Source organism: Engystomops pustulosus, chromosome 3 (genome assembly GCF_040894005.1).
Source record: "Engystomops pustulosus chromosome 3, aEngPut4.maternal, whole genome shotgun sequence".
In the NCBI taxonomy this organism is placed as follows: domain Eukaryota; kingdom Metazoa; phylum Chordata; class Amphibia; order Anura; family Leptodactylidae; genus Engystomops; species Engystomops pustulosus.
In genome coordinates this window covers 215,739,895-215,745,894 of record NC_092413.1, presented here as the reverse complement: position 1 = coordinate 215,745,894, position 6,000 = coordinate 215,739,895, and positions in this window count along the sequence as shown.

Genomic DNA, 6,000 nt, shown 5'->3' with positions numbered 1-6,000 from the left:
AATCTTATCTTGCTGAGCAAAACAGATTTGTGGTTCTGTGAGCTACAGACCGAAGTAGTTGAAAACATTGGGGCAGATTTACTTACCCGGTCCATTCGCGATCCAGCGGCACGTTCTCTGCGGTGGATTTGGTTCTTCCGCCGATTCACTAAGGCAGTTCCTCCGACGTCCACCAGGTGTCGCTGCTGCGCTGAATGCACTGGAGTTCACCATGCCGGGCCGAGTAAAGGTAAGCGCGTGTCCCGCAACACTTTTTTTTTTTATATGCGGCGGTTTTTCCGAATCCGTCGGGTTACGTCGCGTGCATCCCGGCGCCTCTGCGCCACAGTCCGATCCCGAAACAATTCAGGAAAAATCGGCGCAAATTGGAAATATTCGGGTAACACGTCGGGAAAGCGCGAATCGGGCCCTTAGTAAATGACCCCCATTGTCGGAAACGTGATCCAATTCCTGCCTTTTTTAAAACTGTGCTTTATTCCAGTTCTGTAGCTCACGGAACCACAAGCCTGATGGAAACTGAAAGGTGAGATTCTTATCTCTCATAGGACACCAAATCATGTAACATAGAAGATCGAGGTGCCATAAATGAGATTTCACATAAAAGAGGGAATTCTAGAATGGACATTTCATACCTGACGTGAGGGGCCTGGTAGATAAATGGGGTAAAATCTGGTGACAGGTTCCCTTTAAAAAAAAAAAACTTGGCTTGATTCAAAAATTCTTCTTCCACAATTTTCCAAATCCCTCCCCTATTCTGTCCATATCCTCTTCTTCTTTAATCCTTTTGGTCCTGGACATTAAGTCTAGCTACACCCATTACTGTCCAGGCCAAAATATCACTGGTTATGGGGAAAAAAATCAAGGTTGGACTTATTGGACTTGCATCTTTTTCCAGCCTTATATACTATGATACTGTGAAGTATTGAGTGCTGAACATATTGGCAATGTCTGATCAGGAATCGTGGAGGTCGGACCAAAAGAATTCAGATCTGTGGAGCGGCGTCTATTGGCGGAGGGTGCGGAGAGTTGGAGTTGGTGGAGGTGGAGAAGGTCTCCTTTAATAAAGCGGTAGACGGTATCTGCTGCACACAGTGAAAGGGGGGCACAGTGTATAGTGCATGATGGCACAGTGTATAGTGCATGATGGCACAGTGTAGAGTGCATGATGGCACAGTGTATAGTGCATGATGGCACAGTGTATAGTGCATGATGGCACAGTGTATAGTGCATGATGGCACAGTGTATAGTGCATGATGGCACAGTGTAGAGTGCATGATGGCACAGTGTATAGTGCATGATGGCACAGTGTATAGTGCATGATGGCACAGTGTAGAGTGCATGATGGCACAGTGTATAGTGCATGATGGCACAGTGTATAGTGCATGATGGCACAGTGTATAGTGCATGATGGCACAGTGTATAGTGCATGATGGCACAGTGTAGAGTGCATGATGGCACAGTGTATAGTGCATGATGGCACAGTGTATAGTGCATGATGGCACAGTGTAGAGTGCATGATGGCACAGTGTATAGTGCATGATGGCACAGTGTATAGTGCATGATGGCACAGTGTATAGTGCATGATGGCACAGTGTATAGTGCATGATGGCACAGTGTAGAGTGCATGATGGCACAGTGTATAGTGCATGATGGCACAGTGTATAGTGCATGATGGCACAGTGTAGAGTGCATGATGGCACAGTGTATGGTGCATGATGGCACAGTGTATAGTGCATGATGGCACAGTGTATAGTGCATGATGGCACAGTGTATAGTGCATGATGGCACAGTGTAGAGTGCATGATGGCACAGTGTATAGTGCATGATGGCACAGTGTAGAGTGCATGATGGCACAGTGTATAGTGCATGATGGCACAGTGTATAGTGCATGATGGCACAGTGTATAGTGCATGATGGCACAGTGTATAGTTGATGATGGCACAGTGTATAGTGCATGATGGCACAGTGTATAGTGCATGATGGCACAGTGTATGGTGCATGATGGCACAGTGTATGGTGCATGATGGCACAGTGTATGGTGCATGATGGCACAGTGTATAGTGCATGATGGCACAGTGTATAGTGCATGATGGCACAGTGTATAGTGCATGATGGCACAGTGTATAGTTGATGATGGCACAGTGTATAGTGCATGATGGCACAGTGTATAGTGCATGATGGCACAGTGTATGGTGCATGATGGCACAGTGTATGGTGCATGATGGCACAGTGTATGGTGCATGATGGCACAGTGTATAGTGCATGATGGCACAGTGTATAGTGCATGATGGCACAGTGTATAGTGCATGATGGCACAGTGTATAGTGCATGATGGCACAGTGTATAGTGCATGATGGCACAGTGTATGGTGCATGATGGCACAGTGTATGGTGCATGATGGCACAGTGTATAGTGCATGATGGCACAGTGTATAGTGCATGATGGCACAGTGTATAGTGCATGATGGCACAGTGGCACCATGTGTTGGGCATGCCACGATGTGCTCAGCTAGAAGTATTTACAGATAATATCAAAATGTTACAACTTTATTTATATGCTTAATCTGTTACATTGGGACCTTAGATTGCGAGTAGCTTGGCCTGCAAGAGTTTTGTAAGAAGCTTACATTTTACAAAAAAATATAATGTAAGACTTTGGGGGTCATTTACTAAGGGGCCGAATCCTCAACGGAGAATGCGACACTGGATCGCGAATGGACCGGGTAAGTAAATGAGCCCCTTTGACTTCACTCTCCATAGAATTACATGTATGGAAGAGGACTAGGACCTTCATGCAGGTCCTACCACTGGACCCCCATCGCTTTGATGAGCATAGTAATGGAATACACCTTCTTCTGTCTCACCATTGAGGAGTATAGTGAATGAGCTCTTATCTCTGCTGGATACAGATAGCAGGGACCTGGGTGTCCTCTGGTTAATCAGTGATTATGGGATGCCACGCTGGTGGAGGAGGTTTCTGACCAGTAAATTCTCTTAATATTTCTATGTTAATAAAATATACAGAACCATTGAAACTGGAATATTAGGTGAGGAGTATTGAAGAAATCCCCAAAATAAACCATCACCCTTATAAAAATGGGTCCTGGAGCCAACATCACGTTACAGTCCTCCAGGAGAACCTCACCAGGAGCTCATCCAGAAGAACAATGGCCGCCCCCGGGGGAACATCACTGGTAAGAACATGGACCCCTCTACATCTGCTATGGACCTGACACAATTTAAGCATCAGACTAGTTTGTCCAGTTTCCAGGACCACGGTTGATTACCGTATATACTCGAGTATAAGCCAACCCGAGTATAAGCCGTGACCCTTAATTTTGACACAAAAAACTGGAAAAACCTATTGACTCGAGAAATTCATTGGTCACAGCCCCCCCCCCAGTATACAACCTGCAAGCCCCCTGGAGTATATAGCCTGCCAGCCCCCTGGAGTATATAGCCTGCCAGCCCCCTGGAGTATATAGCCTGCCATCCCACTGGAGTATATAGCCTGCCAGCCCCCTGGAGTATATAGCCTGCCAGCCCCCTGGGTATATAGCCAGCCAGCCCCCTGTAGTATTTAGCCTGCCAGCCCCCTGGAGTATATAGCCTGCCAGCCCCCTGGAGTATATAGCCTGCCATCCCACTGGAGTATATAGCCTGCCAGCCCCCTGGAGTATATAGCCTGCCAGCCCCCTGGGTATATAGCCAGCCAGCCCCCTGGAGTATATAGCCTGCCAGCCCCCTGGAGTATATAGCCTGCCAGCCCCCTGGAGTATATAGCCTGCCAGCCCCCTGGAGTATATAGCCAGCCAGCCCCCTGGAGTATATAGCCAGCCAGCCCCCTGCAGTATATAGCCTGCCAGCCCCCTGGAGTATATAGCCTGCCAGCCCCCTGGAGTATATAGCCAGCCAGCCCCCTGCAGTATATAGCCTGCCAGCTCCCTGGAGTATATAGCCTGCCAGCCCCCTGGAGTATATAGCCTGCCAGCCCCCTGGAGTATATAGCCAGCCAGCCCCCTGGAGTATATAGGCTGGCTTCCTGCCCCCTTATCCTGAAAAACTAGTCTTATACTCGAGTATATATTTTTGGCACATATCTGTTTGAAGCTGAGAGCACAGAGCACAACAGTGAAGGGTTTAAAAAAAGTGAACTTTGAGAAGCTACAATCCTGGAATGTAACTCCGTGTTTCACTGTCCTATTGCTAATATCATAACAATAATAACACTAAGGTATGATAAAACATCTCTCCTGGGACCGATCATAACAATGCCTGAAGATAGCAGAGAGCACAGCAGTGTGAGGACACACCTTCCGTAAACTAGGGGAAGCTACAAACCTGTAGGATAAAGTGAACCTGTCACCGGGAATGTCATTTTTAGAAGTGTGTAGTGAGTCCTGGGAGTGCAGGGGTGGGGTAGTATAGCAGCACCCTGTGTGTGCCGGTGTCTCAGTCACCTCATGTTTTCTTCCTCTACTCATTCATCCAGCTCCCTCCCCCTCCTTTGCATTGATAAGGAATGGGAGGGGGCGGAGGAAAGTGCGGAAGAGAGGAAGAATGCATGAGGAGATACAGGCACACACAGGCTGCAGCTGTTCCCTCCCCCATGACCACACACTGCTGGCAGGGAGCCAGGTAATGTGAAATAAAGTTTTATAAAGCAGTGGCAGTATTCAGAATTGTTTTCAATTAGCATAACATAATCTTTCACCAGCTAAAAAGAGTAACTACAGATCTTAGTGAGGCTCACAAAGAAGCCGAGGTGTCTTCAGACTAGGAAATAAGAACTTAAGTTAGAACTTAAAGTGAGACTTTTTGTGCTGATCCTTCTTGATGCTTTCCACAGGTTTTTTCAGCTTTGCTATTTTTGAGCCTCAGCCTCAGTATCACTGGGGGGGGGAGGGCATGTACCCAGAGCTGATGGGTGGGATGTCCCTCCAGTGTCCTGGGGTGATTGTCCATTCACACCGGATGCCACGTTTCCGCCACGTGTGAAGGTGGATATGAAGATCAGCAGTGAAGGTTCTGCACAGTTAATGACCAACAACATCAAGGGTCGCTCCATCTCTCCTTGGGAATACAACAGGTAGATATTCTTTAGTCAGGAGGGCTGGAGGGCAGTGGGGGGCACCGGATGCCTCAGGGGCTTCCCATAATGACTGGGCAGAGCACTTATAATATGTGGTGCTCAGTCATTACAGAAACATCTGAGCTATCCATAGCTTGTTCCTTTCCAGCAAACACAGGAGAACAAGCTTACGTTGTGTTCAACTTTTTGGCCAACAGATATAAATTTTCTCTTTTTACACTAGCCCAGCAGGAAGCAAAATGTAAATATCCAGTAGTCACAGTGATGCCCCCAGTAACCAGTAGTCACAGGGAGTAGCCCTCCCAGTAGTCACAGCACTTGCCCCAATTAGTCAGTAGTCACGGTGATGCCCCTAGTAGCCAGAGTGATGCAGCCAGTAGTCACAGTGATCTTCAGAGTAGTCACAACACCTGCCCCCAGTAGCCGGTTGTCACAGTAATGCCCCCAGTAATCACAGGAATGCCCCCCAGTAGCTAGTGGTCACAATAATGCTATCAGTAACCAGCAGTCACAGGAATTCCCCCAGTAGCCAATAGTCACAGGAATGCCCCCCAGTAGTTAGTGGTCACAATGATGTCCACAGTAGCCAGTAACACAGGAATGCCCCCAGTAACCAATAGTCGCAGAAATGCCCCCCAGTAGCTAGTGGTCACAATGATGCCCGAAGTAACCAATAGTCACAGAAATGCCCACAGTAGCCAGTATTCACATGAATACTCCCAATAACCAGCAGTCACACTAATGCCCCCAGCAGTCACAGTGATGCCCCCAGTAGTCACACTGTTGCTCCCAGTAGCCAGTAGTCACACTGATGCACCCAGCAGTCACAGTGATACCCCCAGTAGCCAGTTGTCACAGGGATCCACCCAGTAAACAGTAGTCACAGTGATGCCCAATGGTAGCCAGTAG